The sequence below is a fragment of the Capsicum annuum genome, chromosome 11 (genome assembly GCF_002878395.1).
Source record: "Capsicum annuum cultivar UCD-10X-F1 chromosome 11, UCD10Xv1.1, whole genome shotgun sequence".
Taxonomy (NCBI): Eukaryota; Viridiplantae; Streptophyta; class Magnoliopsida; order Solanales; family Solanaceae; genus Capsicum; species Capsicum annuum.
Genome location: NC_061121.1, coordinates 18,783,195 through 18,796,276, shown reverse-complemented (window position 1 = coordinate 18,796,276; position 13,082 = coordinate 18,783,195).

Below are 13,082 nucleotides of genomic sequence, written 5' to 3'. Positions count from 1 at the left end.
TAACCTCTCAGGTTCAGAGGCCAAGTCTAGGGGTCAAGAGAACCAGTAGATCTTTCAGACAGAGTTGCAGAGAGAAGTGGTGAGCCTTCTATGTTTCGGAAGGTCTTATGTCCTGCAGTTCTTTTATCTTATATCAGTTTGGGGTCTGCTGGGGGCCTTGTCCCAGTTTTCAGATAGTTACTTGTTTCAGTCATGTAGTAGAGATTTTGCAGACGATTTTTGAGACGTTGATTGAGATTGTGGGACGTTATTCTCCATTATTGTTTTCATATGATTCTTGACCATGTTTCCGTTATATTGTTTTTCTTCTGCATTACTTTAATCATATGAATTAGGTGCATGATTACCAGACAGATAGGGGTGTTTCGGGCCTCAATGGTTCGAAATGCTCGTCACGGTCAGGCCCTGGTTCGGGTCGTGACAAACTTGGTATCAAAGCACGGTTTATGGTCCCAGGGTGTCTGCAAAATCGCATCGGGTAGAGTCTTGTTTATGAGTGTGTAGCGCGCCACACTTATAAGCAGGAGGCTACTAGACGTTTAGGAAATGTTTCCCTTCTTTGTGATTTAGTTCGTGCTTCAGAGTCTGAATTGTCTCCTAATTAATGATCATTTGTGTTTCAAGAACACAGTTATGCCTCCACGTTGTATCATCGATCAGAATGCTCAGGTAGATGAGGTCCATCCCACCCATGGGATGCGAACCCGTAACAGGGCTCACACTCCTGAATTTGTCCCTACTCCGGGAGTCCCTCCAGTCTTGACTAGTCCACCTCGGGCTCCGCGGACTAATGTCAACCGTCCCCCAACTGCTCAGGGAGATATTTCAAATGCAGAAATCAGACGGTCTATTCATATACTGACACAGTTGGTAGCCAACCAAGCTTAACGATCGAAAGATGTTGGGTCTGTATTTGTTACATCTGAGGCTACTAGAGTCGGACATTTCATGAAGATGAACCCACCTAAGTTAACTGGCACCAAGGTGGAGGAAGATCCACAGGAGTTCGTGGATGAGATGGAAAAGATCTTTAAGGTGATGCATGTGGATGAGGTTGAAGGGGTGGAGTTAGCAACCTACCAGCTCAAGGACGTTGCGAGTTAGTAGTATGTCGACTGGGAAGATGAAAAAGGTGAAAGTGCTGAGCCCACAATTTGGGGCGAATTTTTGGAGTTGAGGGAGGCCAAAGCGGAAGAGTTTATGAATCTGAAGCAGCGCAGTATGAGTGTCTAGGAGTACACTTTGAAGTTTAATAAACTAGCCCGCTATGCACCAGAGTTGACTGGTAATATGAGGGCACCCGAATGAGGAAATTTGCATTTGGCCTTGCTGATGACCTGGTACTTGAGTGCCAGGGGGCTATGTTGAATAAGGAGTTAGACTTTGATCGACTGATCGTTCATATACATCAAGTGGAAGAGAAGAAGAAAAAGATTGCTGAATCTAGAGAGAAAGACAGACAAGCTAAGAGAGCTAGATCTGCGGACCAGCACCAGAGTCAGCCGCAGAGTGGTAACTGGGGTAATAAGTGGTCGAAGAAGAAGTTTTGGAATAATGCACAGTCAGCAGCCAGCGCCCCAGCAACCAGACCACCGACAGACAGAAAAACTCAGAGTTTTCAGACTCCTCATGGGTCCAAAGCTTTAGGTACAAAGTCTCAGGGCAGTGTGGCCCAGCAGCGTCGTACTCGTTTGCGGTGTGAGGTTTGCGGAAGGAATCATCTAGGGAAGTGCTGGTTTGAGGGGAGAAACTGCTATACTTGTGGCGAAGTGGGTCACTTTCAAAGAGATTGTCCATCTGCTGGAATAAATACGGGGGGAGGGCTGAGTCCCAAGCCGCCTCCACAGCTCCTTTTCCTAAGGGTGCCCCTTCAGTTGTCGGAAGCGGTCGCAATCGGTTATATTCTTTGACTAACCACTAGGAGGCGGAAGCTTTACCAGATGTTGTCACCTGTATGTTACAAATCTTTTCTCGTGATGTTTATGTATTGCTTGATCCCGGGTCTACTTTATTTTATGTAACCCCTTATGTGGCTGTTGGTTTCGGGTTTGAGCCCGAAGTTATTGTAGAAACCTTCTCTATTTCTACTCCAGTAGGTGATTCTGTTGTTGCTAGAAGGGTATATAGAAATTGTGTCGTGTCTATTCATAGCAGGGAAACTGTGGCAGACCTTATAGAACTGGATATGATAGATTTTGATGCCATCCTTGGGATGGAATGGCTCCATTCGTGTTATGCCACCCTTGATTGCAGAACCCGAAAGGTCACTTTTTCTTTCCCGAATGAGACACCAGTTGTTTGGGCAGAAAGTTCTGTGGAACCTAGAGGTCACTTTATCTCTTATCTTAGAGCCTGAAAGCTTATCTCCAAAGGTTGTATGTATCATCTAATCCTAGTAAAGGATTCAAAAGTTGGAAACCTTCCTCTGCAGTCAGTCCCTGTAGTGAATGAATTCCCAGAAGTCTTTCCCGAAGATCTCCCAGGGATACCCCCTGATAGGGAGATAAATTTTGTCATTGATGTGTTGGCAGACACTCGTCCTATTTCTATTCCGCCATATAGAATTGCTCCCGTGGAACTAAAGGAGTTAAGGGAACAGCTTGCGGACCTCCTAGACAAAGGTTTTATTCGGCCTAGTGTTTCCCCATGGGGTGCACCCATGCTCTTTGTGCGAAAGAAGGATGGGTCCCTTCGGATGTGCATAGACTACCGTCAGCTGAATAAGGTCACGATTAAAAATAAATATCCTCTTCCTAGGATTGACGACCTTTTTGACCAGCTTCAGGGTGCCAAGTGTTTTTCAAAAATAGACCTTCGTTTGGGTTATCATCAATTGAAGGTTAGGGAGCTAGACATACCCAAGACAGCCTTCCGAACCCGATATGGTCATTACGAATTTCTAGTCATGTCCTTTGGGTTGACTAACGCCCCTGCAGCCTTCATGGATCTTATGAATAGAGTGTTCCGTCAGTTTTTTGACTTGTTCGTCATTGTATTTATTGATGATATTCTGATCTATTCTAAGAGTAAAGAGGATCACACCAATCACCTCCGAATTATCCTTCAGACCCTTAAGGATCATCAGCTGTATCCCAAATTTTTTAAGTGTGAATTCTGGTTAGATGCTATAGCCTTCCCGGGGCATATTGTGTCCAGTGAGGGGATAAGAGTGGATCCCTAAAAAGTTGAAGCAGTGAGAAAATGGCCCAAACCTACGACTCCAATTGATATTCAGAGCTTCTTGGGTTTGGCGGGGTATTGCAGAAGGTTCGTAGAGAGTTTTTCTTCCATAGCTGCTCCGCTTACTAAACTGACTCAGAGAAAGATGAAGTTTGTGTGGTCTGACTTGTGTGAAAACAGTTTTGAGAAATTGAAGGACAAGCTAACTACTGCTCCTGTTTTGACCCTTCCCGAGGGTGTAGATGATTTTGTGGTTTATTGTGATGCATCCCGTGTGGGACTTGGTTGTGTATTGTTGCAACTTGGTAAGGTGATAGCTTATGCATCTAGGCAGCTAAAGGTGCATGAGCGCAATTACCCCACTCATGACTTGGAGTTAGCAGCCGTGGTGTTTGCATAGAATCTGGAGGCACTATCTCTATGGAGTACTTGTTGATATTTATACTGACCATAAGAGTTTACAGTATGTTTTCTCACAGAAAGAATTGAACCTCAGGCAGAGGCGTTGGATGGAAATTTTGAAAGACTATGATATGAGTTTGCATTACCATCCGGGCAAGGCAAATGTTGTAGCCGACACCCTCAGCAGGTTGTCTATGGGCAGCCTTTCTCATGTAGAAGAAAGAAAAAAGGAGATGGTGAAGGATATTCACCGCCTTGCAAATCTGGGAGTGCGACTCTTAGATTCCGAAAATGGAGGGGTGATTGTTCATGAGTTAGCTAAGTCATCTCTTTGTGATGAAGTTAAGGAGAAGCAGGTTGAAGATCCCATCTTGATGCAAATCAAGAAAGATGTGGGTCAATAAAAGGTTATGTCGTTTGAAATTGGTGGCGATGGTATTTTGAGATTTCAGGGTAGGTTGTGCATTCCGAATGTCAATGGGATACGGGAAAGAATCCTTAATGAGGTGCACACTTCGAGGTATGTAGTTCACCCAGGCTCTACTAAGATGTACCATGATCTGAAAACCTTGTATTGGTGGAATAACATGAAACGTGACATAGCTGATTTTGTGTCCAAGTGTTTGAATTGTCAGCAAGTGAAGGTGGAACACATGAGGCCGGGTGGTACTTCCCAAGAGATAGCCCTGCCTTTATGGAAGTGGGAGATGATAAATATGGACTTCACTACAGGACTTTCGAGGTCCCGAAACCAGTATGATTCTATATGGGTGATTGTAGATCGGTTGACAAAGTCAACACACTTTTTGCCTGTGAGGACTAATTATTCGGGAGAGGTTTATGCTAAGATTTACATTGAGGAGATAGTTCGATTACATGGGGCACCAGTGTCCATTATATCCGATAGAGGTACGCAGTTTTCATCTCAGTTCTGGAGATCTTTTCAGAAGGGTTTAGGTACACAAGTGAATTTGAGCATAGCTTTCCACCCTCAGACGGATGGGCAAGCTGAGCATACCATGCAGACCCTCGAAGATATGTTGAGGGCATGCGTCATTGATTTCAAAGGTAGTTGGGTAGATCACCTGCCACTGGTTGACTTTGCTTACAATAATAGTTACCATGCCAGCATCAAGATGGCCCCTTTTGAGGCTTTGTATGGGAGGAGATGTAGGTCTCCGATAGGATGGTATGAAGTGAATGAGACTTATTTGTATGGGCTTGATTTGTTCATCAGGCGATGAAGAAAGTGAAGATCATTAGAGATGACTCAAGACTGCTCAGAGTCGTCAGAAGTCCTATGCCGATGTTTGGAGGAGAGAACTAGAGTTCAAAATTGGTGATTTGGTGTTTCTCAAGGTTTCTCCTATGAAAGGAGTTATGCGGTTTGGAAAAAGGGGTAAATTGAGCCCTCGTTATGTAGGGCCATATCAGATTTTGAAAAAGATTGGTACAGTTGCATATAAGTTAGAATTGCCTACAAGTTTGGGTTCTATTCATCCGGTATTCCATGTATCCATGTTGAAGAAATGCATTGGAGATCATTCTATGGTATTGCCAGTAGAGGGTATCAAAGTGACAGACTCCTTTTCTTACGAAGAAGAGCCCATTGAAATTTTAGATGGCTAAGTTCAAAAGCTGAGGAGCAAAGAGATAGCCTCAGTAAAGGTACTGTGGAGGAATCAGAAAGTCGAAGAAGCAACTTAGTCAGAGGATGACATGAGAATTAGATATCCCAATTTTTTTGCTTTGATGGAGGAGGAGACAGAAGGTACTATTCCTATCTTATCTTTCCTAGTCCTTTATTATGCTTAAAATCGTGTCTGTCTGTGTCCCGCATCATCATTCGGGGACGAATGATCCTAAGGGGGGATAATGTAACGCCCCGCAATTCGGGCTACAATATAGACCATGATTTTGATGCGTTGTTAATCCCGAAGCCATAAAATCCTACGCCAATACGACACGATAATTATCGTGTAGCATGTGAAATCCATTCAATCTTGAATTTAGACCATAGAGGTCCTACAACTCAGGACGAGTCGAAACTATTTTGATCGACTAAGTTTTAGTGGACGTTGTAAAGTGTGTCAGTTTCCTTCGACCATAAATCTATGTATATGTCAAATTAGGGAACCTACTATGTGTCAAATGATAGGTGTTCGAGTTAGCTTTCTAACGATACCAATTTGGCTAAAATCCAACACCCGAGCAAGAAGTTATGACCTTTCAAAGTGATAAGCGACGCCTAACCAATCGCCCATGTCCACTGGACAGCATAGGCGATAGCCTAGGCGGCGCCTATGTGAACATAGGCGATAGCCTAGGCGGCGCCTATGTAAACATAGGCGATAGCTTAGGCGGCGCCTATGTGATCATAGGCGATGGGATGGGCGTCGCCCATGTAAGGAATTCTAGTGATTTAAACACTCCGTGTTGAGGACAAAGTGGTCCTTTTCCACCCTTACTTAGCCTAAAACACGAGATTTAGTTTCAAGGACCCCAAAATACATATTCTTTCATCAAAAGTGCTCAAGTTTCTCCTTAGGGTTTCAAAATAAAAACCCAAATAGTTCAAGATTCGACCGTAGGTTTTCGAAGATAATTATATATTCGGAATCACCAATCCGCAAGCTTCAAGAAACATCTATTATCCTTGGAAATAGAGGTACGTGGAGTTATCCAAAAATCTCATGGGTGTAGTTTTATGAACATGCATGCTTTTAAATGAGGGTTTTCAATCAAATGCTAATGTCTTGCTTTCAATATGATTTCTAAGTCATTTTCTTTATGTCATGAGAATTGTTTGCCTATATACTTCAATGGTTGAAACCATGCATATGTGATTTGAGATTTTCCATGGAAGTTGATAAATATGAATGATAAATTGTTTTGAAATTCCCATGATAATGTTTCGATACTCCATATTATATCATGATCAACAAAAGAGAGCATGAATTTTAAATAAATATTGTTCACCACTTGTAAATGATGAAGTACTTTGGTTTTTACATGATTATGCATATGTGGATGTGACATTGATGACTTGCAAGTCGGGTATGACGATACCCTTCAAAAATATGATATGTGATTGAAAAATTTAAATGAAATTTGAATGCATTGATTTTACATGAGAAAGGTGGATACTTGAAGAAGGCGTTTGAGACACAAGGGCTCATCGCTGGAATAACGTGTTTGCTGACACGGAATATTGGTACCAGACTAAGCGATCTGTGTACTTTACTTCATGTCATTCCCAAATTGGGACTATAGGTAGGAGCCCGAGCCAAGTGATCTTGGGCACTATCATTGGGTCGAGACACTATGCTGTGTGATCTTGAGTGTCTCTCCCTCACTTATACTCTAATCTCGGCGGCAACCGAGGTTTGACAGTTGGTGTAAATTATGTAGGGTATTCCACCTAGCTCAGTTGCATTTCATTACTGTTGAGAAAAACTATTGCATTACACCCATGTGCTTTCAAATGATTTGATACGAAATTGCTTTATAATGGCTCTCAACTATATTTTGTAAAAATATCATGTTTTGTTTTGATATCTCTGCGTGCCAGTACTTTTCTGCTGACCCCCTCCCCTCTCCAACCTCTCAGGTTCAGAGGCCAAGTCTAGGGGTCAAGAGAACTAGTAGATCTTTCAGATAGAGTTGCAGAGAGAAGTGGTGAGCCTTTTATGTTTCAGAAGGTCTTATGTCCTGTAGTTCTTTTATGTTATATTAGTTTGGGGTCTGCTGGGGGCCTTGTCCAAGTTTTCAGATAGTTACTTGTTTCAGTCATGTAGTAGAGATTTCGCAGATGATTTTTGTGAAGTTGATTGAGATTGTGGGACGTTATTCCCCATTATTGTTTTCATATGATTCTTGACCATGTTTTCGTTATATTGTGTTTCTTCCGCATTACTTTGATCATATGAATTAGGTGCATGATTACCAGACAGATAGGGGTGTTTCGAGCCTCAATGGTTCGAAATGCTCGTCACGGCCAGGCCCTGGTTCGGGTCGTGACAGTTCTACAGGGTCTAAGCGGGGCGCCGCCATGGCCACTCCCATTGGGCCAAACTTTAAGAAATTCAAGTCCGTGTTTCCGAGGGAAAAATAGTAAATTACTTCCCTTTTATATACCTATTAACATGAGGTTTGGCCTTATTTTATCCAAATATTATTGTCTTCTCTCAATTTTCTACAAGAACAAACATTAGGGTTTATAATTTAAGGCTCAAATCATCAAGGTTTCACTGTTAATCTTCTAAGAATCAGATAGCAAGGTATGTCAGATGTTGATTCTTGGGTTCCTTCCATCCAAGAAGTTCAAGAATCCTCTTTTAAAAATTCAAAGATTGTATTTTTATGAGTTACTATGAATTATGTGAATTGAGATCGAAATTCACGTTGTTGTAGTGTTTGAATTCATGTTTTGATTACAAATTCCCAAGCTTTGATCCTAGTATATGGTATTTATGTGGTGTTCATAATAAAACCCCTTCATGTTGCATGTTGATTGATGTATCCATGACAATTAGGTGAATAAATTGCTGTATAACCAAAGCATGCTCCCCATATGTTTGATAAAATGCTTATGTGAATGAAATAGAGTTGTTTTAGAATGTTAACAAGAAATTCCCAATCATGTATAAGTTCATGCATCCTAGGTATTTGATAAAATGCCTATGAGAATAAATATTATGCATTATAGCTTAATTGTGACCCAAGTGATAAATGTATGTTTTACTTATGACCAAGAATGACTTATATGATATTGTGTGCATTATGAATGTTTGATGAAATGTTCATGAGATTAGGTTGATGAGAGTATGACATGATTATATGCCTTTCCACTTATGAATAAGATTAGGATGACCATGTGCTTCATGAAATATCCTCAACTATCATTTTAATGAATTGTTGATGTTGGTGATGTATTCAAGAAGTGTCATACCTTGTCAGTTTCCTTCTATCGAGTTATGGGTGTACTTGTACCAGAAAAATATAGCTGTGTGCCTAGAGCTAGTATCATGTTTTCATGATAATCTCAGTCAAGCTATGATACTTGGAACTCAGTCAGTTACAGAACTTAGAAAGACCTTAGTAGATTTCAAGTATACAGTTTAAAACTCAGTAGCATTCAGTCAGTTAATAGATTTGAGTAGTATTTCATCATATAACAGAACCAAGTAAACTCAATCCGATCAGTTAAGAAAATATGATCAGTATTAGATTTAGTTCAGTGTCCTTCAGTTAGGAGTAGGAACTAGCACCGAGCGAGTGTGGGGATGACGACTTCCCCATTAGAGAGGCAGAGTCATTAATAGTAGTGTCTGAACTCCAAAACTGCATAGCTAGCTAAGGATAAGGAGTCACCCATTAGATTAAGGCCTGACTACCTCTCAGAAGTAGTCTATTATATTAGGCTTGACTTCCTATTTATGGTCACCCGCTAGAGAGGCTTGACCATAGATACATATTTACCCGTGGCACGGCACTGACATCCTTCTAGCTGGGGTTACAGGTTCGACCCCGCTAGATGAGATTCAGGGCATGTCGATTAAGTGTGAACTCCCATAGTTTCAGTCTTAGTCTTTAGAAGTATAACTCAAAAATCAGGACTGTCAGATAAAGTTACTCCGCTCAGTAAAGAACTTAGATAGTCCATAGATCAAGAGATCACCCGCTATATAGGTCTGGTCTCATATATAGTCAATCAGTATAAGTATTAATAAATTCAGAGATCACCCATAAGATAGGCGAGATATCAAACTCAGCTAATTATTATCATTATTAGAGGATCCATAGATCATCCGCTAGATAGGCCTGATCTTAGATACAATCATTCCTTATTGCTATTAGCAGATTTAGAGATCATCCATTACATAGGTTTGATCTTAAATTTAGTTAGTCAATATTAGTAAGTTAAGAACTCAGTTATTAGGAGACTCATTTATTTAGTCTCCCAGTATTAGTAAACTCAGATATCAATACTAGTAGATTATCAGTAATTAATTATTCAATATTAATATGATTTCAGTTTTAGTTTGTGCATTCATGCATACGTCCTTATTTAGTACTTTCATATTATTTAGTTAAGTAATGTTCACGCATAGGCCTTGCATTTAGCCTTACCTCATCTAGCATGCTAGTGCATTCAATTTTACTGACGCATAGTACATTCAGTTGTACTGACGCAAAATTTTCTACACTATGGTGTCTTATACCATAGGTTTCAAAGCACGAGCTCCAGAGAACCATTAGTAGTTTGAACCCAACTAGTATAAGTAGGCATAGAAGTGAGTCCTTATTATCCGAGGATGCTCCTTATTTTATTATTATATTAGATTCAGTTTATTTCAGTAGATGGAGTTAGTTGGGGACATGTCCCATTAACTCCACAGTTCAGACAGTCTAGAGGCTTTTTAGACAGATGTATCAGTATTATGTTTTCAGTTTTGAGTATTTTAGATGTTTGAATCGTATAGAAAGTTTTCTCCAGTTTTATGCATTTATTTTAGTATATTATACAATGCTCAGTAATAGGTACCAGTAGAGGATTAGCTTGTGGTCATTCGAGATCATGAGCATCGTGTTGTATTTCGGGCACCAGGCTCGAGGTCTTACATAGATAATAAAATAAGGGACCAACTCAGTCTCTTAGATTATAGTAGTGATTCCAGTGTATTGTATAACATAAGTAGGGGAGAAAGATACCTGACTCATTCTTATCTTAGTAAAAATTTTGTACTTCAGTCACCACGACATTAGTTACTCATGCCTTACAAGTCAGGTTATGATGATGCATATTCATGCATATTCTATAGACTCTTGTACCTCCCAGTTCCTACTATAAGAAGTACCGGTTTACGCAGAAGCATGACTTTAATTCCATGAATCATTGAACTCAAAACTCTGGCCATGTGGCTCATGACTTATGTACTTATGCATTACAATATGCTCAGCTCCCATAACACATGGTACACTATTAATGATCAGTGAAATTTATAATATGTCATGTATATCCTCATTTATATCTCTTTAATGATGCTATGCCTTTGATAATCTATTCCATAGGCCTCAATTAAGTTTTGAAGTTATGCACAGTATTCTTTCATTCTTCATGTCCTCACGTTCTAATCTTTCTGTGACCTCTCTTATATAAAGATAGTGGTGATGAACAATTATTTCGATGCGTGAGAGTAAATGTTCTATATTAGAAAAAGATTTTTGTATGTTTGTTTTATATGACTCTATAAGTTTGAAGGATGATTCTGGCAAAGCTTTTGGTATATCTCATAGTTAGTTTAGAATTGTATATATGTCTTCTTGGGAAAAATGTAAGGAACATTTTATTGACAAAAGGTGTTAGAGAATGTAGTAAAATTTCTATGTTGGTTGTCTAGAAGTTTATATGTGGTTATAATGATAGTCATGAATGTCATGTTGGTAAATAAGTGCATAACTGTATTGTGCGTTAGTGAATACGTAGTATGAGGTTAAAGTTAGTTGATGAAGTAGTACATAGTATTACTCTAGAGTTGAAAGCTCGGAATACACATAGGATATTGAATCTGTATTTTTGACTACTATTATGGTGTTATGCGGGTACATTGTGACTTTGAGTAGGCTTGAACATGGTGAGGGGGCGTAGTTTAGTTTAGACTTTGGTAAATGGAGTTATCAATGCTCGTGTGAGAATTTTAAGTTGCATTAAATGAGCATAGTAATTAAGAGGACAAGTATTGTTGAGGGAGTATTTGAGAAGTGTTAAGCTTTAGAGCAGTACTTGCATTTCCTATGGCATAGTAATTCTATCCTAGCCTTTTGTTTAATATACCTATATTACATGTTATAGAGTTGTATTAGTGTTGTGATTCATTATTTAGATGTCTTATTTAGATCATGTCCGAAATTCTTTGATCCTTAATTTTATTAGAACTTCATAGGAATAGTATTGAAGGAATATTCAAGTTGAGTATAAACTTTCAGTATGAGTTAGTCCATATAGCCAACAATTCGGTTTATCAATCAGACAAATAAGATCCTATAGATTTCCACCTTTCTATCTCATCTTACTATCCAAATTTTCATGAATATGGCTATTCCATGAGGTAATTTTTTAACATCCATGCAAGCTGTGAATTCAGTTCATTCTATTCATTATGTCTCTAATTCAGATATTTATTCATGATTCAGTTCATGAGTGTTTAGTGAATGATCTCATTTTTCCAAGTATTCCAGCCCAGACAATGCAATACCCCTTGTACGACTTTAGTCTCATTTTCTTATGATTCGTGCTTACATTATATTCTTGGTAATGCTACGACATGACATTTATTTTGATTCTTATACGTGTTTTGTTGAGGTATAGTTCTTAATTTTAAGTTACATATATTATTTTGTGCATCTAAAGCTTCAACAAGTTCCTATCCATCATTCGAGGTCGAATGATTCCATGGGGGAGATAATGTAACATCGTGCATTTTTGGGCTATAATTAAAACCGTCATTCCTATTTGTATAAGACCTAATCAATGAATTTTATATAAATATAAGTTTCATGATCATTATCTTAGTGTTAAGAGTGATTATGAGGTGAAAAATGTTCATAGGAAAAACTTAGAGAAAAGATGAGCTAAGACCTTTTGATTTGGAAAAATTTCGTTGTTCGATCCTATAATTGTAAACTTTAAATGTGTATAACTTTTTAAATATGTGGAATTTTTTAGATCAAGACCCATAAAATTATAAAAAATTGAGTCCCCTTTCCAAGTCATCCACTTTCACCTTAATTTGACACCCAACAAAAACTTATGAACATTTTCGTTGGGATCTAGTAAGGATTTGCGATAGCTCCGTGATGTACGGACCTTAGGATCTATTTTATCCTCTTCAACATGAAGGATATGTTTCAAAGAATCATATGTACAATCCCAAAGTGTATTTGGTCACTCCCCCTTTCTCCCAAGAACCTAAGTATGGATTAAAGCCCCAAAAGGGCATTGTTTGGCCAGATTTCATTAGATTAACTCATATAAGCCCTTTCTTTCTTCCTAGGAGAAATAAATTCAAGATTTCTTCCTCAATAATTTAATATTTCAAGTTTCAATTTCAAGCTTTATTCAAGAAGTTGTAACGCCCCAAAAATGAATCCCGAGACGTCACACAGTGCTTAGGACCACAAGTGATCCCAACCTAACCATTATACTGGCATATGTTATGAACAACTAATTAAGATAGATAGATAGATAAATCTGAACAAAATAAGCGAAAGATACATCTTTTCTGAATTTGATCGACACAAAACTGAATTCACATGACTACAACTCTACTTTTACAAAGTAAACTGAAACTGAATACATTAACTTTGCTGACTGTCTATGAAGCATCTACTAATACTGACTATAGATAGATAGGATGTGACCCCAAGTATCACTAATCAATATATAAGTATAAGAAAGAAAGAAAATATATAAATGACGTCTAACTTAAGCCCCCGAA